This window comes from Panthera pardus, unplaced genomic scaffold, assembly GCF_024362965.1.
Source record: "Panthera pardus isolate Hobbes unplaced genomic scaffold, ASM2436296v1 HiC_scaffold_7, whole genome shotgun sequence".
Classification (NCBI taxonomy): Eukaryota; Metazoa; Chordata; class Mammalia; order Carnivora; family Felidae; genus Panthera; species Panthera pardus.
This window is the reverse complement of record NW_026527002.1, coordinates 54164311-54184844: the sequence shown is the minus strand read 5'-3', so window position 1 is coordinate 54184844 and position 20534 is coordinate 54164311. Positions and strand designations below refer to the sequence as shown.

At 37.5% G+C, this 20534-nt stretch overlaps 1 protein-coding gene across 1 annotated transcript in view; it reads right to left on the bottom strand.

Annotated features, from left to right (window-relative positions):
* LOC109278064 (translation initiation factor IF-2-like) overlaps positions 1-20534 on the bottom strand; it is a 48447-nt gene that overhangs the window by 24572 nt on the left and 3341 nt on the right. Inside the window, exon 2 of the mRNA XM_019468088.2 lies at positions 15296-15365. The gene's annotated coding sequence lies outside the window, so the exon portion shown is untranslated. The remainder of the gene's footprint in view (positions 1-15295; positions 15366-20534) is intronic.

Genomic DNA, 20534 nt, shown 5'->3' with positions numbered 1-20534 from the left:
TGACCTAGACTGTGAGAAATGACAAGAGGAAAGAATACATTACTGCTCCATTTTTGGCAATTGGGTGGTATCACTCCCTCAGATAAGAAACACAAAAGAACTTTTGAGAATAAAGATACTTAGTTTATCTTGGAACTTGATAGTTTTGAGGAACCAATATGTTCAAATGAAAATATCCAATAGAGTGTTGAATATTTGAGTCTGGATATCAGGAGAGGATCCAGGCTGGTGATATATTTTTCAGAGTCAACAGGAGATGATGAAAACCATGGCGTTGGTGAAATTACTTGGGAGTTTATGTATAATGAAAAGAGAGGAGAACGAAGACAGGAGATTTTGTTTTTAGTTTATTTATTTTCAAGGAGGGGCGTAGGGCAAAGAGAAGGAGAGAGAATCCCAAGCAGGTTCCACACTGTCCATACAGAGTGTAACGTGGGGCTCAAACTCACAAACTCATGAGATCACGATCTGAGCTGAAATCAAGAGTCAGATGCTTAACTGACTGAACCACCCAGGTGCCCCTGACAGGAGCTTTGAGAATTCCGGTGAGTAGAGAGAGAGCAGAGGAAGGAAGCACACTGCTATCTAACCCCCAAAGGTGATGGTATCAGGAGGCAGGTCTTTAAGAGGCGATTAGGTCATGAAGGTGGAGTCCTCCTGAATGGAATTCAGCACTCTTAAAGAAACCACAGAGATCCCAAGCCTCTACCCCTAAGTAGGTGGAGTAAGTAAGAAGGTATCTGCTATGGACCAGGAAGAAGATTCTTAACAGAGTGCAACCATACCAGCACCTTAATCTTGGACTTCCTATCCTCCAGAACTATGAGAAATAAGTTTCTGTTGTTTATAAGCCACCCAGTCTAAGATACTTTAAGATACTTCCTTGTAGCAGCCAAAACAGACCAAAACACACACACATGAAGTTGTTTGAGGGATAACTTCATGGAGCCATATCCAGGCTCAGACAGAGGGCAACTGGCCTTGATACCCAGGCCTCAGTTCTGTCACCTGGTGGCCAAGTGGGAGCATAAGTTTGTGCCTAACAGCCCCTCATCACTGATAGAAAAAGGGTATAAGTGAAGGTGAGCCAATGCATCTTCTTTGTCTGAATTGGGGAATGTATCCTTGGTTCCAGAAGGAGAGCACCGCTCCTAAGAAAAAGTCTTAGAGCTAGCAGCCACATAGGTTCTTGGCCCACAGAGAACTTCTCCCCCCGGTTCCAGATGCAACAAAGCTGGCAGGAAAATAGTCATCACTCTTTTCTCATATGTTATTGAGCAATCAATGCCCTTTTGCATATACACACAAAAATAATCATATTAATCCAACTGGATTAGTTCAATGCATATCATTGTAAGCCTCCTGAGAAAAGAGGGAGAATACTTTCCTTTGTTTTCAGAAAATCTGATTGAAGCAGATCATAAATATGTTTACAAAGGATAAAGAGCCAGATTAATTTAAGTAGGTAAAGCTACAGGGAGCATTAGTCACAGACATCATTCATTAACAAAAGCCATCTGAAAAAACTAGAAGAAAAAAAACCATCAATGGCTAGTTGAAACTCACTAAAATATACTCCAATCCATATTCTTTACATAGCAAATCTCAAGGTAAACATTTATAAAATCAAATTCTACTCTACTATCCTTTTACAGAAAACCTCAGGATATATTTAGTTATTAAAAAAACAAAGTCTAGTGTGAGAAAAATAATTAAACATATTGAAAATTAAGTATAAATTTAGAAAATATGAGATGGTATGAAAACAGAAATGAAATCAAATATTTTGACCAGCCTTAATCTACTCTTTCTTTTTTTCCTGTTCTTAAAAATCAAAACCAAATTTTTATGGATCCCAAATTCAGTATTTGCTACCAAATAAATAACACCTAAACATTAAAATGTTAGCATTAAAACCGCTGTGTCTATATACAGATCATCTAGCTCTTTTAATAAATTCTAGTAAAACTATAACTATGGAATCTTGAATTTGCTGGGTCTTTGGGTATGACTCTGAAATCTTTTATTACACAGGGATATTTGTCATAATGCTCTTTATTATAATTGTACTTAACATGTTTCAATTTTTCATGAAAAATAACATTATTCTTTACCTAGGAAAATACTGAAATTCCGTGACTATTATACATTATTTTTTCTCAGAACCCAGATACAGAATATTTTTAACCTTATAGAATTAAAGAAAAAAAAAACCCTGCAATATTGCTAAATTTCAAGAAGGGAAGACAATGGATTTTCATCTATGCTGGATGACATTTAAAATTTCTGTGTCCTCTTGGCCTCCCAAATACATGTGGCTCACAACATGAAAGAAAGGAATCAGAAAAGAAATAAAGAGTAAGGGGGAAAAAATTGAGGCCGGATGACAGGCTCATTAAAATGTGCAGAATGCATCTCTGACTCCCTTGAGAAAGCTGTTATCGTGAAATAATCACATTGACGAACATGGAAAGAGTGGACTCCGGCAGGGGCCTTATATTGCACCCAAGAAGTTGGTGATTATATCCTGGAAATGTGACCCCCGTGAAAGCCTGACTGCTTTGTTGCTTAATAGAGTTCACAGAAAATGCTTGTCTCCAAAATGAGATTTCTCCCCCATTCACTGTGCAGCCGGGTAGTCTTGACAGGATGAGCAGGGGGCCATTTCTCCTAATCAAGGGTGGGGGGGAGAACCCCTAGGGGCAGAAGATTGTAAGCAATCAAGCTCAACGTTGCAGGAAGAGCTCTTGCCTTCTGCTAGGTTGTCAAGTGGTCATAAAGAAAGGGTTAAGGAAGCTGCTAGAATTTGGCAGAAATAAGGGATAATAGGTTAGATGGACCCATTTTTCTTAGCAATTATCCCATTTCCATCTCTGAGGCTATGAGAAATATTCCCTTGCTGCCTAAGCAGACTATCTATGTACACTGTTTAGCTCTTAATTAGAATCTTTGTTAACTCTTTCCATTTTCTCACCCTGCTGGTTCAAAACTCTTATGTATATTTTAATCTGAAGGCACTGAATGGAACATTATCCCTCTTGATGCAGCTGGACTGTGAGACAATGGCAAAGACAATGTGGGGGGAGGTGAAATAGTACAGTCAGGGTCATATGTGAGGCCTTTGGAAAACTTGTCCAAGTCTCGGTTTGTAAACAGAGACATATTTCCAAATACTGACAATTTTTGTTTAATTGTCACAATTAGACTGGTACAATATGCTGGTTGTAGGGACTGGTACAATATGCTGCAGTTCAGGACACATCCTAGGAATTCAGCACAGCTCTCTTCCTGACATAAGACTAAAAACTGCCTAACAAATCCCATGTAACACTTGGGAATGCAAGCTAAGAAGCCAAATGAAAATATTTTTGATTGTGGGTTTTCAGCCTGAGAATTAAGCTCTGATTTTAGTGCATCCTAGAGTCAATAACTTACTACATGTGTTTCTGTCTGTTAGAGGTAGGCCTGCTTCAATGCAGTGATGCAGGATTGGGTGGGAAAAGAGTCAGGAAATAGTCAAAACTAAAGCCAGGTAGTCAGTCATTCACATTGTCCTCTCTCCAACTTCAAGAGGCAGGTTCATACCGTGCCACATGCAGCTTCTAGAACAGAGGGCCAAATTGGCCCAAATGTCTAAAATCCTTTTAGCTGAATCCATTATACTAATATCTGACAATTATGAACTAAGTCTCATTTAACATGCTTGGATGCTCTCACTTAAAAGGCAATAATTATTGAAAGGAGTGAGTTGTATAAACCTGCTTCCCAGCACGTTGGTTGACAAGACACCCCACTGGTTATAATGCAACCATCAGGCAGAGCTTTTTATATTTAATGTTGAACAAATTATCCTTTATAAATGGCAGATTGAGGATTCTCACTGTCAATCTTGCTTTCCATTCGGCTACATTTTCATTTCACAGAACATCTTGAATCTAGCTGAGGGAGGTCCCTAAAAATATAGAGCAAAAATAAATGCGAAAGGAAGACGGAAGTCTAATAAGAACCTCTCAGCTAAATCAATAACAGTTAGGTATCTTTTCAGTGAAAACTCCTTCAAAGGGTGACTTCCAAAAACCTAAGGTCAGTGCATGACTCTGCATACAAGGCAAGAGTATCAAGAGAAATGGGGTTGGGAAGACGTGTGTTTGCCCCATATTAAGTGTCTTACATTGCAAAAAACATATAGGATACAAAGGTGCAAGGCATTGTTAAAGGTCATCTAATCTGACTTACTGTAGAAATTTCCATTTGAATGGAAATTCAAACTCCATGTGATTACTCTTCTTAATGGGTCTTTCAAGGCCTCCTGAAAGGAGTCCTTTGCATTGTTGGGCAGCTCTCTCCTCAAATTCTTTTTATTTTTTTTAATGTTTATATATTTATTTTGAGAGAGAGAGATAGAGGGCAGGTGGGGGGAGGGGCAGAGAGAGGGAGACAGAGAATCCCAAGCAAGCTCCAGGCTGTCAGTGCAGAGCCTGATGTGATGCTTGAACTCACAAACTGCAAGATCATGACCTGAGCTGAGCCCAAGAGTCAGACGCTTAATGGACTCATCCACCCAGGCGCCCCTCTCCTCAAATTCTTAATCATGAGCCACAACCTACAGACTTTTAATTTCTACCCATTTGCCCCTCCAGAGAAACAAACCCCAACTGATTTTGCACCATAACCTTCTTTGCTAGAATATAAAATTGCATAATCCCCCTTAAACTGTTTTAAATCATGATATCATTTTATGAGGAATAGGAAAAAAAGTAATTTTAAATGACTCTTCCATTTTATATGAGGATATCATTAAACATTCTGTTAGAAGGTTTGTTTTATTATAATCAGGAACACAAAGCAAACATGCAAGATAAATTTTTATCTTTCCCTATTTATCAAATTCTATAAATGATGTAATTTACTTTAACCATGTGAAAAAAATGCATTCAAATTATATTGTATACTGTTTGCAGAAGAATGAATCTTGAACTAAAGATAAAATTTTAAATATCTGTTTCAATATCAAGAATACTGTTTATTCAGCACTGGAGATACAATGATGGACAACATGTAGAGCTAGTCCCTATCCTCAGAGACTCTGATTCAGTTGTTCAGGAATGAGGCCCTGGCACTGGTATCTGGTGAAATCTACTCAAGAAATTGGAGTAGATTTCAAGTTGACACCACCCGTAGTTGGTGCTATGGAGTGGCTTTACTCTAAATGGACTGCAGGTTAAAACTGTTCACCTAAAAGATAATTGCCATACTCATATCTGACAAAGAACCCATATCTAGAATATACAAAGAACTGTTACAGAATTTTTAAAATTTTTTTATTTATGTTTATTTATTTTTGAGAGAGAGAGAGACACACAGGGCGCCAGTGGGGGGAGGGGCAGAGAGAGAGGCAGACACAGAATCTGAAGCAGGCTCCAAGCTCTGAGCTGTCAGCACAGAACCCAACACGGGGCTCAAACTCACAGACCGTGAGATCGTGACCTGAGCCAAAGTTGAAGCCGGATGCCCAACTGACTGAGCCACCCAGGCGCCCTGTGAATTTTTTTTAAAGAAGAAAACCCCATTAAAAAATGCAAAATCTTGGACAGGCACTTCATAAGAGAGAATAGCCAAATGGCCAATAAAAAAAAGGTCTTTGTTTTCATTAGTATCACAGGAATACAAATTAAACACATTGGAATACCACCAGACACCCACCAGAATGGCTAACATGAACAAGCCAGACAAGTATCAAGTCTTGTCTAGGATGAAGAGCAACTGGAACTCTCCTACGTTGCTAATAGCAGTGTAAATAGGTATAAATTCTTTGGCAAATGGTTTGACAGCATCAGCTAAAGCTGAATATGTCTATACCCAGAGGCAATTCCTCTTCTAAGTATACTATAGTCAAAAGAAATATGTACTTATCTTTACCATAAGACATTTAGAAGAACATTATTGCACTATTCAGACGAATCAAAAACTGGAAACAACCAAGTCCCTCTGCAGTAAAAAGGATAAACAAATTAAAATACATTCACACCAAAGGATACTATATGGCAATGAGAATGAATAAACTACATCTTAAGATATGAATGAATCTCACAATATTGAGCAGAAGTAAGCAAAAAGAATATAATCTGTATGATTCAATTTTATGATATTCAAAAACAGGCAGAATGATCAATCATGTTAGAAGTCGGGATAGTAGTTACGTCTGGGAGGAGATAGTGACTGGAAGGGACCATAAAGAGGCTTCTGGGATGTTGGTTTGTTTCTATTTGGGGGCTGGTTACTTGGGTTTGTTCACTTTTTAGAAATTCACACTTATGATCTGACACCTTTCTGAATGTCATCATATTTCAAAAACTTTTAAAAATTACTCAACATAACAAATAATAGTAATCTCCTACTAGAACAGCATTTTCTAATTTGCAAGCCGTTTTCACACATGTTGCCCCATTCAATTCTCTCTTTAATCAACTGATGGACTCATTTGTTCACCAAAATTTATTGTATCTCAATGTGCAAGGGGCCGTGGAGGTGATGCAAACAATACAAAGGCTAATAAGACAGGGTCACTGCCCCTAGGAGGTTGTGGAACTAAACACTGGAAGAGAAATATCCTGTGAAGCAGGACTAGCAACAATAATTTATCATCACCCACATATTAGGCACTGTGCATTACCTACATTCTCTCACATTTAACAAATTCAAGAAAATATTCTCATATTAGGTTTATTTTCTTCAGTAAAGGGTTAGCATGGTATGAAGGAAAATACAATGAAATTTTCTGGGAAAAGAAAAGAAATTTGCTTCCAGCTTCCAGAGTCTGTGTCTAGAGGGGCAAATATAAAGTATAAGCATGCTGACCTACTATCTTCAGTGATTTCATCAACTAGTTCCAAGGACCAGGGGATGAATTAAATTGATTCACAGGCTCAGAAACATAATTACAAATTCCATGCCAATATTTGTTTAATTTTATTATTTCACATGACAACACCTAATAGGGACTTTTATTTAAATTTATTTCCTGAAACCTAAGAAATTGGATCATGACCTGAGCCGAAGTCAAATGCTTAACCAACTGAACTACCCAGGCACCCCAGAACTTTTCAAATAAAGTACCAGTCTGAAAGAACATGAGCAAAGCTGTAATGCTGGACTGTGAAAATAATAAGATGACATAAGTAATTCGAAAAAAAGTTTAATGCTTCCATTTAATAGAATGTGGGCTTTACAAATGAATAAATCTCCCATGAGTTCATGTCTAGTATATATGTGACCATTCACATCAGTTATATAGCATGATAAATAGCACTTTTGAAAGCATGTGACTATATTTTACAAGACTAATCCTGTACAGCCCATGGAATTTTACAGATTCACAATTCAGTAGCTTTTCATTAATATTTAAGTGGGTTTTTTTTTATTTGTTCCAAGGTAACATTTGATTGATTTTATCCATATTTGGTCCATTCTCAAAATATACATCTTTTACTATTAAAAGTCCAACACTCTTGGCACAAAAACAGACATATAGATCAATGCAACAAAATAGAAAACCCTAAAATGGACTCATCATTATATGGTCAATTAATCTTTGATGAAACAAGAAAGCATATCCAATGGCAGAAAGGCTGTCTCTTCAATAAACAGTATTGGGAAAACTGGACCACAACAAGCAAAAGAATGAAAATGGACCACTTTCTTACACCATACACAAAAATAAATTCAAAATGGATGAAAGACCTCAATGTGAGAACTAAAACCATAACACTCCTACAAGAGAACATTGGCAGTAACTTCTTTCACGTTGACCATAGCAGCTTCTTGCTAGATATGTCTGAGACAAGGGAAACAAAAGCAAAACAAACTATTGTAACTATATCAAAATAAAAAGCTTCTGCACAAATGATCTATCCAATAAAGGGTTAGTATATCCAAAATACAGAAAGAACTTCTAAAACTCAACATCCAAAAAGCAAATAATCCAGTTAATAAATGAGCAGAAGACATGAATAGACATTTCCCCAAAGAAGACATCCAGATGGCCAATAGACACATGAAAAAATGTTCATCATTACTCATCATCAGAGAAATGTAAATCAAAACTACCATGAGATATTATTACCCAATACCTGTCAGAATGGCTAAAATCACACAAGAAACAACAAAATGTGGAGAAAAGGGAACCGTCTTTCATTGTTGGTGGGAATGCAAACTGGTGCAGTCACTCTGGAGAAAAGTATGGAGGTTCCTTAAATAAGTTAAAAATAGAAATACCCTATGTCCAGCAATTGCACTACTATGTACTTGACCCAAAGAATGCAAAAACACTAATTCAAAGGGCATATGAACCCCTATGTGAATAGAAGCAGTATCTATAATAGCCAAATTATGAAAGAAGCCCAAGTGTCCATCAATTGGTGAATGCATAAAGATGTTATGTATACACACACACACACACACACACACACACACACACACACACAGTATATTATTCAGCCATAAAATGAATGAAAACCTGCCATTTTCAATGACATGGATGGAGCTAGATTATGATGCTAAGCAAAATAAGTCAGTCAGAGAAAGATAAATTTCATATGATTTCACTCATATGTGGAATTTAAGAAACAAGAGAAATAAGCAAAGGGCGGGAGGGGGGGTGAGGGAAAGAGAGGCAAATCAAGGAACAGACTCTTAACTATAGAGAATTCATGATTACCAAAAGAGAGGTGAGGTGGAAGGAGGATTGGTTTAAACAGGTGATAGGGTTCAAGGAGGGCACTTGTCATGATGAGCACCGGGTGACGTATGGAAGTACTGAATCACTATATTGGATACCTGAAACTAATACTACATTGAATTTAAATAAAAACTTTAAAAAAATGCCCCCCCAAAAAAGTCCAACACCTCAAAACAAAATGGCAGCCAATAAATTTCACCGTATGAAATGATCTGCTGTAACTAAATCATTCACTCAACCTTTATGGTGTGATGTCCCAAGTGCTGTGTTCCAGGCACTGTACTAGGCACAGATAAAGAAGCTAAATAACTGTAGGCCACCTCTAGAGAGCAGGGCAACTTGGAGTGGCCATACCTTGGAATACTCTTAATATCTGTGAAGAATGAACACAATGTTCCAGGCACTGTGCTTAGCACTGGGGGTTATAAGAATGAATGAGACAAGGGTCCTGCCTCAGAAAAGCTCACAGTCCTTGGAATGGACAAGCATATAAGTGCATATGCTATGGGATAATTGTATCATAAAAGAGGTATGAACTGAATGCTATGGCTAGAGAGGGAGTCACATGTTATACATTATAAAAATAAGAAAGTTTCAAAGAAGCAATACATGAGCTGGTGGTGAAGGCAGAGGAGGCCACTCAAAGCAAGGGAAACTACACATGAAAAGTATAGGGGGAATCTTCCACTCTCTCTTTCCAAGTTCTTGTTTCAAGTCATAAACAGGACTTCAATCTTCTTAGAGATCTTGGAAAGACTCCTTTGACTTCTCACTCATTCCACCCTAGATGAAATTATGGCTGATGGGACTGTGGGACTGATGACACTGGGAAGCCTCAGTTCATGTGCTCACTTCCAACAGGAAGCAGGGGTGTGGTCTGCCAGCTCCTGGATTCCCCATCTCTGTGGGACGCCAGCACTTATCCAGCTGCTTCATCCATGACCAGCTGGGTAGGCTCAATTCAAGACACTGGATCCAGGTTGCCTCTTCCTAGTCTGCTTTACTCATAATAAAGCTGATCTATCCATCCTTGACTCCTATGACCCTTTAGTCATTTCAGAATTTGGAAAGAACTGATTTCCTCTTCAAAGGAGTCTCAAATCCCAATTACAAAGGTATTTCATTGTTTCAGAGTTTGATGTGTTACAAAAATGGTGGGAAATATAGCATGACCAATGTATAGAGGAAATGACAGAGAAGATAGAATTGGAGAGGGAGTTGGAAAATGGATTGATATTTTATATCATGGCAAAGAAAATTTACTTTATCTTGTCAGCAATGAGGAGACTATAGGAATCCTCAAGCAAGGTAATAAAATGATCAGATTTGTTTTGAACATATTAACTCTAGTAGTAAACTGATGGATTAATAACAGTTACAATATATTGTTTACGATGACACACAATCAATGCGCCATTGGTATCCCATATAGCACAATGTCTAAGTGTAAGAATCTCTAACTCTGCAATTAGCTATGTAACCTTCGTCTACTAAGTTAACATCTCTCAAATTTAAGTTTAATAACCCTCTATGTAGATAGTACCTAGTGCATAGTGTTGATTGGAAGATTAATTACATGGGAAATTAGATGCATACAGTGAGCAATGGATAACGTTGACTTTTATTAGTCCTCTAACATCTGAGATCCTCATTGTCATAGCTAATGTACAACATCTAGAGTAATCATTAGTGTAGCAGTGCTGCTCAATTTCAATCCATGGTGTCCATTAAAATAAATCAAGAAACTTTCAAAAATATATATGCTGAGGTTCCACCTCAAGATACTGATTCAATGCCTCTGTGGGAGGGCCCAAGCACCTGAACATACTGTAAGTTCTACAAGTAATTCTGATGCACGGCCACAATTAAGGCTACTTAGTATGTCACAGATTAAACACCACTTTCAGATTCATTAGATTATATGTTTTGTTTACAGACCATAAATAGCACAGTAGTTGACTTGGAGTTTATAAACCCCTGTGCCTCAATTTCCAAAGTCAACATGAAGAAATAGGAACAGCATTCTTGTACAGAGCCAGGCTGTTAGCTCAAGATAATAATGCATGCATCTAAGACCAGGAAAGTCTAGGTATATTCAAAGTAAAGGATCTAAGTGAGGTGATAAAATAGCAACCATACTGCTTAGTCCATAATTCAAACACACAAATAAGTCAGAGGTCAGATGTTACAGTAAAATCAGAAACCAAGAAGAAAAGGAAAAATCAATGCCTGCAATGGAAGGTCAGAGCAAACAGCTGGTGAGTAAAGAGACAAGAAAGCATAGAAGAACTGAAGATTCTCAAAGCTAGAAGGCAAGGCAGATGGTCAAAAGCCAAGGCAGGTTAGCAACAAGATAATCTACAAGCAGGATGAGCAGAAGAAAAGATACCAGGTACCAGCAAAAAGGAGAGTTTGATCTTAAGGCAACCTTCAGTCCCTGGCAGGAAGCCTTCTATACTTCCTGCTGCAGTACAAGTCAGTCTAGGCCTGCAGGCAGAAGCAAGTAAATGCATGATAATAGAGGAGGTAAAGCCTAGGAGAGCAGGAATAGAACAAGATCGCTGGTGAATAATACTAAACAACTACAAAGACACAAAAACACTCAGAAACAATATTTATATTAAATATTACTAAAACATAATTTTATATTCAAGAAGCTGTGACTAATGATTGAAAATGTCACAGTAATGTGATTTAAAAAGAAAAATGGAACACAAAGAGTAACTTCATTCATTCATTCATTCATTCATTCAGCCAAATATCAATTATTGAATGCCTTCAATTGTCAAGTCCCTGTGCTAGGTACTGGATGTTGGGACAAAAACAGATCTCCAAGGATTTCATTGTCTAGTAAGAGTAACAAAAATGGAATTATTACAATGTGATTCATGAAGTCCTATGATACAATTAACATTAGGGTGTCAGGAAAGATGTCCCAATATGAAGCTTTGCGAAGTTCACAGAAATAAGTCAGAGGGAACATAATCTACTGTGAATGGGTAGCATGCACAAGGATGAGATGGTAAGAGAGGGCAAGGCATGTTTGAAGATTCAGAAGTAATTCAATATGGCTAGAGCATATGTTGTGAGGTTAGAAAAGCTGCAGGTGGAAAGACAGACTGGGACCTCTAATGAAAAGCCATGTTAAAATGTTTGGATTTTGTCCAAAATATAATTCCCTCTGACTTCTAACAATTTTAAGTAGTATATTCAAAGATCTGCAACAGAAAATGCAACATGAAATAGAAAACCAAATAACACATACGAATTCAGACTTGCAAATATCCATGCATTGTCAAGTAAGGATTCTGGTTAAGAATGAACTGGTTTAGACCAGTCCTAAAAATACAGGGGAGCCCCTTTTCAGGGGGATAGCTCCAAATGTTTACATCAAAATGTATTCTGCCTGTTCCAGGATTCAGTATTAAAAAAAAATCATCTTAAAGTCTACAAAGATTACATCAAGGGCTATAGACAGATCTAACTTTATTCCATATTATTTAAAAAAAATAAATATAAACCTTACATCTCTGAAAATGAAGAAAGGGTAGAATAAAGAGTTATCACGTCATATAAGAAGGATGTGTTGATTTAACTACAAAATAGTTAGAGATTACTATTTTTTGATAGCCCTACACTCTCAGTTGTTTGAGGATATGATGTCAGTTTAGGGAACAGTCCCAGTGAAGATCGTAAGGAAATTTATTTAGGGACTTTATCTCTTTTTCTAGACGAATATCCATCAAATCAATTTTTTTCCTATTCTTAGCATGGTGGAAATAACATACCACTGAGTGGTTTCAAGACATTACAAATTTAAGATCTGCAACTTCCACTGGGCTCCCTGCCCTGGCCAGCACATCTTAGCCAACTCTTTTTCTCATTTCCCTCAGCAGCTATGCCAAACACATCGGTGCCCAGGTTTTCTCACTCCCTTGCAGCCAACTGCCTTGCTCCTACTCACTGGATGTAGGAACCAAGTAGGAGAGGTTACACACAGTTGGCTAATGATTTTGAAATCAGTGGACAGCCAAGGAAATGCCCAAATGTAACGGGTAACTAGATGATGGTGGCCCTTAGAGAAAACTGAAAAGAAAAGGATAAAAAATCAGGAGGCAACTAAACATTTTAGCATTACAAAACTCAAACAGAATCAAATGCCATGGAGAGGTCAACTAAGTTAAGGGCCAAAGAGTCCACTGAGAATGGCAATACGATGATCATGGCAAGTAGTGACTTTATTTCAAATAATTTCAATGGGGTGATGAGAAATGAAACCAGGTTGTGGTTGGCTGAATAGTAAATGAGAATGTCAAAGAGAAAAAAAAGCAAGTGTATAGTACTCTTTCAAGAAGGTTGTCTGTGAAATAGGGAGATGTCATGACTGACTTAGAGGGACGGAAGACTGAAGGAAAGTTTCATTGTGGATATGGCGATGGCGGTGATGGTGGCGGAGGTGGTGAAGGAGGTGGCAGAAGTGATGGTGCAGATGACAGATATGAAGGTGCTCGTAGCAGTGGTGGTCTTGGAGGTGATGAAGATGCTAGAGGTGGCAGAGATAGTGGTGGTGAAGATGCTGGTGGCAGTGGGGGCAGTGGTTTAAGTGATGATGCAGGCGGTGATGGTGGTGGTAGTGGCAACAGTAGAGATGGAAATAGTAGTTTTAGATAAAGAAAATAGTTGGGCATGTTTATCTGCCAAGGTGAAAGAACCAGTAAGAGAAAGAGAACAAAGAAACAAAGGATGGAATGGGTCCCAAAGGGAAATAGACAAGGAGGTTAGCACACAGGTGGAGGAAGCAAACTGCAACACCATCTTCCATAGTCAAGATTCCCAGAATGAACCACCTGCAGCTCTCCATATGTGTCATGGACTTCTGTGCTGCTCTGCATTAGTACTGGTGCTCTTCTCTTAGCTTAGAACAGCCTTTCTACCTTTTGTCTTCTCTATCTTCTATGTTTTCTTCAAAATAGAATTCTGGATCTATCTCTTCCAGAAAGCCTTTTCTAATCTACTCCCCTAGTTTCACAGGATGCCTGTTCTCTGGGCTTCCATAAGACACCACCCACGGTCCATGGACTCTTCATACTCTGTTGCAATTGTTTAGTCTTCAGGAGAATGTAAGATCCATGAAAGCGAACATTGTATTTCATTAGAATTTTATTATGAATTCAACAAAATTAACATAGCACTACTACTACTACTACCACTAAAAATCCATTGAGCTCTGACCACATGCCAAGCAACAGAGAACAAATTTTAACCCACCTGCTTTTGTGAATAAAGTTTTATTGCAACAGAGTCACATCCATTCAATTTTATATTGTCTATGTCTGCTTTCTCACTACATTGACAAATTGAGTCATTGAGACAGACGAGAACGTACAGTCTGAATATCCTAAAATGTTCATTAGATGACTCTATACAGAGAAAGGTTGCCAGCCCCTGGTTTACCAATAGAAATACAATAGTGAATCAGTCCTTTCTTATGGGAGTCTATACTTCAGTGGGAGATACAGGTAATTATCCCACAATGTGATAGGTTTTTTGAGAGCAGAAATTAAAAGCGCTATTGGAGCACATAGAATGATTTAATCTAAACTTTGGGGGATCAGGGTTTTTGATCTAGCATCTAGCACTGGCTGGCATACTAGTAGGTGCTTATAAGTGAACTGATTTTTGTTGAAGGAAAGAATTCATTTAGGACATGAAATACTTGAGCAAGCAGCTAAGAGATATAGCTGGGACATTATTCCAAAGGACTACTGGTATTTCCACTACAGGACACTAAACTCCAGTTATCCCATTGTAAAATTATTTTATCCAAATGCTTCATGCTCATATTCTGACTCCAGCTGGGATCTCCCCAATAAGACTCCAGCTGGAATCTCCCCAGCAATAAAAAAGAAAATCTGGTTCTGGGGCCTGAGAGGCTGACTATAACACTTGCTGACAGCAGGGAGACCTATGTAATCTTTATATTGTTCTTACTTCTTTCAGAAGACTTTATTGTGAATTTTTAATGCTAAAGCCTAGCTAAAAAGATGACCTTAATATCTTCTTGGTTTCTCTTTATTTTACACATACACATACATTCATATCAGACTCAATATTATGTCACAAATAATATGTACATCTCTATCTACACATATATACACACAATATGTATATACAACCCCCACATCCTTCATACATACAATGTAATCTCATATCTTTAAGAAATATATGCAAAACTCAAATCTAATACATGCATACTTGTATATAAATTTATCCTACATTAGAGATGGCAAATAGGTTCTACTGAAGGGTCAATGACAATTAATCACAGGGGTTGCCTGTGACACTGGGTTGAGAAAGTCTGGGAGGGAACTTCTGAGCACATAAGAACAAGAGGTCTATAATTCTTCTTTTTTTTTTAGAGGACTATAATTCTTTCGTGACATTGGCTGTAGATACCAGAGGTGAAATGGTGGACATGGGTCAACTTATTTGCCACTCCTGACACTCAAGGATCTCACATTCACAAATTTCTTAAATATACTCTTGTCCCAAGCTTACCACATATAAATGGGCAGTGATTGGCTCTCCCAAGACCTGAGGCAGGTGGAAAGTTCTTGATGAAGATGACCTTGATGGAGAAAATAAGAATAATAACTTATATTTGCAAAGCACTTTACTTATTTCAAAGTATCCCCATGCGTATTATCTCATTGAATCTCTGCAATTTTCTTTATTTATAGATTACAAGGCCCAAGTCAGTAGGGATTAGCAGTTGCTCATCCATGGTCATGTGGAAATTGTGGCAGATACTGAACACAGAGGGTTTGACTCTCAGCTGTGATAACCTTCAGGGACAAAAGTCAGTATCCCAAGTAATTAGGGGTGGCACACTGCTCTGAGGTAAGAGTGATAAAGTGTTACCACGCATTATTTTACTCATTCATGTAATCAACAATCATTAAGTTCCTATTGTATATAAGGTGCAATCACTGAGATTATGAAAGTGGTTTGAAAAGTTATTACAAGATGTTCTGAAGAGGGGCACCTGGGTGGCTCAGTCAGTTGAGCATCTGACTCTTCTTAATTTTGGCTCAGGTCATGATTGCACCTTTGGTGAGATGGAGCCTGTGTTGGGCTCTGTGCTGACAGCATGGAGCCTGCTTGGGATTCTCTCTCTCCCTCGTTCCCTGCCCCTCCCCTGCTCATGCAGGCACATACACTGTCTCAAAATAATTAAACAAACTAAAAAAAAAAGACATTTTGAAGAAAAATGTTATAGTACAATACAAGAACTTATTACAGCATTACAAGTATTAAGCCAAATAATCAATGTAATAAATATATAACTATCAGGGCACCTTGGTAGCTCAGATGGTTGAGCATCCAACTCTTGATTTCGGCTCAGGTCACAATCTCACAGTTCTTGAGATCGAGCTCCACTGCTGGCTCTGAGCTGACAGTGTGGAGTCTGCTTGGGATTCTCTCTCTTTCTCTCTCTGCCCCTTCTCCTGCTTCCACACACACATTCTCTCTCTAAAAGCAAAAATGTGTGTGTGTGTGTGTGTGTGTGTGTGTGTGTGTGTGTGTGTGTGTGTATAACTATCACTTCCCATGGGCCAGGCACTGTGCTAGGTGCCAGAAATACAAATAAGAAAAAAACAATCCCTAATGCTAAGGAACTCACAGGCATTTTATCTTAGTTCCCTAAATTAATGCCCAATCATTCTAATAATCTGAATTCCATACAAATCACCTGGGAAGTGCGTTAAATGTGAGAATTTCATTTATTTGGTTTAGAGTGAGCTCCAGAAATCTGAATTTTTAATAAGCTCCAAAATATCCCTGATGCAAGTACTGGTCCATGCACTTCACTATGAAATGCATTATTAACTCTTTCAAAGAGCCACATAGGCTGCATAAAATGTAGGAACCTGGTTCCTGGTCTGCTGGTCCCCAAAAGAATGAATACTTATAGGGTATTCTTCCATCCAGTCCTCTATGTTCAGTGCCAGTTTAAAGCATTCTGTAAACTGAAAACATTAATTTCCATAAACCTCATCAAGTTGGTGATGATATTCTATACCTATATCTGCTCCTGTATCTGTACCAATGCTGGTGTATATAATCATAATGTGCAAATACACTAGTGCTTTAACATTGTTCAATACCTTTAGAACAACCTTTATAACTATAGCTGAATGGCAGTAAAATGCCTTTATCACACCCCTATGCCCATATATGCATCATCAGCAAGCTGGGGGGAAGCGCTACCCTAATCCTTTCATACCCATATCTTACAAACTTGCTCATTTGCTAGTTATTTTTCCTTTACCAACTACCTTAATAACCTTACCATCCGGATTTACCTTGCATAAAATTGTTAAAGACATTCATTTTAATTTGATATGAACCTACTCCCTTGCATGAAATTATGGCAATATGCATGAGTATCTATATTTAAAATTTGTTTAGTGTTTATTTATTTATTTATTTATTTATTTACTTATTTATTTATTTATGTTAACGTTTATTTACTTTGAGACAGAGAGAGACAAAGCATGAACGGGGGAGGGTCAGAGAGAGAGAGGAGACACAGAATCTGAAACAGGCTCCAGGCTCTGAGCTGTCAGCACAGAGCCCGATGCGGGGCTCGAACTCATGAGCCGTGAGATCATGACCTGAGCCGAAGTTGGACACTTAACCGACTGAGCCACCCAGGCGCCCCATTGTGTTTATTTATTTTTGAGAGAGAGAGAGAGAGAGAGAGACAGAGTGTGAGTGGGGGGAAAGGCAGAGAGAGAGGGAGACACAGAATCTGAAGCAGGCTCCAGGCTCTGAGCTGTCAGCACAGATCCCAATGCAGGGCTCAGACTCACAAACTGTGAGATCATGACCTGAGCCTAAGTCAGACATTTAACTAACTGAGCCACCCAGGCACCTCATAAGTATCTATATTTTAGCAGACAACTACATTATGTGGCCGTATAATACTATAAAGTTGTTAAAATAACTGTGTAGCAGAATAATTATAGACAAAATCATGTGTGACATTCTGAGGAAAAATTAAATTGCAAAATAGGAAATCCCACTTTAATAGAATATATATACATATATCATACATATGTGTGCATATAAAATACATATATTCATTTCAAATGCAGGAATATTTGTACTAATGTTTCCCTCAGATAATAGGATAATAAGTAATTATCATTTTCTGGGATTTTGCACTTAGATATTTTCTAAATTTTCTACATTGTGCCCAGAGTAAGCTATTATTCAACAAGACAGTACCTTCAGTATGCTTCTATTTTATTTGAAAAGTTATATGGGAATAACATGCACACAAATATGATTAGTATTTATCTTTGAGTGGGAAATTACAAATGATGTTTTTCTTCTTGGTGCTTTTTTCATTTTTTAAATTTTCTATAATATGTATGTATAATTTTACTTTAAAAAATTAAACAGAACTACAAAGAAAATCCAGAGCTGGATAAACAGAAATTATTCTCTAAAGGTAGAACATTAAGTCAGTGTGAAACCTGGATATTTGGGGGTTTAAGGTCCTTTTTTTAATCACAGACTTCACCTTGAGAAACACTATACTTGAAATCAATCATCTCTAGCCTCATTATTTCTTCCTCTAAAAGACTATTTACCCAAGAACAACTTCCTTTGGCACATTACAGCAACTGTTACCAGAGTAATAAATAACAATTATTGTGAAAGCATTGAAAGAAAAATTTTCTAACACCCCATAAAAATTAAAAAATAAGCAAAATAGGCTGCTAAGATAATTTTGATAAGAAAATCTAAATGGAGTGAAGGTTTTGTATATATGTCTTAACATAGAAATAGGAAGCCATTATCATGTAAGTTCAGCTCAGAAGTTGGGGTTATTTGGACACATAATGTACTAATGAAAATCCATTTCTGCAGAGGAGCTTCTAGTCTCTTCTCATCACAACAGTTACTGAAATGGAATTGAGGCATACATTTGGGCCTTAATAAAAGGAATAACTGTGTGGTCATGAACACTTTCATTTTAAAATGGTAGACATGACTCTAGCCTCAAAATGAGAAAAGATTCCCTACCCCCTTTGACAGGACACTGTTGCTATGGTGATGGTCTGCTACCCTATGGCTGAGCAGCTTTGGGTGGCTTTACTTTGAGTGGACAAGCTAAGACGTGTTTGAATCACCTTGCTCACACCACAACCTGACCAAGAAAACGTTTTACATAAAAACAGATTAGTCACTTTTTTTTTTGAAATCCATGGCTTGGAGGTAAACTACGAGATAAAGACTCTGAAATGTTTATCTCCAGCCTGGACCTCTCCTTTGAGCTTGGACTTCCATTCCATAGCTCCATGCGGATGCCTCATCATTATCTGACATTTAATATGACCAAAACAGAACTAATTAAGTCTCCCATCTCCATCATGACCACATCCTGCCCCTTCCACCCCCGTCCACTCAGTTATTCAGACCAAAAGCCTTGGCATTATTACCTTTAACTTCTTTTAAACATTTATCAGTGCCTGCCTGCAATAATCTTGTTTGTTCACACATCTTTTATCTGACTCTCTCCTTTAGAAAGACTATCAATTATTTCAGGGAAGAATGCAATCTGTTTTGTTCACCACTGCATTCCCAGCATCTAAAAAAGTGTCAGATTTACAGTGGGTACTCAATAAATTTACTGCCTGACTATGCCTATTCCTATGATACCACTTTCTTATTTTAGAATTTTCAACAGTATTTTTAAGGATGTGCTGTGACTGTGGACAATTTATTGGGAGAGGCGGGATTTGTTTCTTCATTTATAAATGGGGAAAATTAATCTACGATTTTCCGATTTATGCTGAAACTTCATGACTCTGTGATCAAAGCTTATTTGACATAAAATATTTCTTGTCCACTCAATTCACTATGTGATTTCCATTAGCTTTTTTCTTATTGACATATACAATAATGTATATGTAATTACAGTTCTCAAAGCACTTTCGTTTCCATTATTTCCTTTGATACCTCAAACTCTTGGAAACTTACATTTATTATTTCTGTTTTATAGATGAATAACTACAAGTTCAGAGGGGGTATATGAGTTGCTCAAATTCACCATGCATCTTATTTCACTAAATCAATTTGTTGATAAATAAAAGTTGTTATCTTGGCTAATACTTTAAATATTTTTATAGTTATGCTATAGACCTAGGAATTATAAAAAATAATCTTTCTGTGAAATATTTTTTAAGAAATATTAATCATCATAATTGTGGTTTATGAGAGTGGAACATAGTTTTCAAGTCTTCCAAGGCCTTTGATTAGACTCCAGCCAGCCCTTTCTATAGGAAAAAAGAACATTACTAGCATGATTTAGTTGACTGGACAGAAGATGACCAAATCTACTCCCTGTCCATCCTGCATCTACTATTTTTCCCATTTGACTTATTCCTTTGAGTAAAGGCTTTGCCTCCAGAAAGCCCCTGCAGTTAATAGGAATACAGAATAATAAAAAATACTTGGGTTCAAATCCCCACTCTACCATTTACCACCTTTATGACTGTAAACAAGTCATGGGCCTCTGTTCCTCCATCAGTAAAGTGTACTAAGATTAACTTAAGAAAAGTGTAAAATTAAATTAAATGATGTAAATTGGTATCAGATATACAGTACAAAGTCAGAGAATGAGAACTCCTTCTCATCCTGGTAACTGGGAGGAGTAACATGTGAATCTAATCACACTTTAACAAACAAGCCTTAAGGAAATGGAAAGAGGAAAAAGAAAACC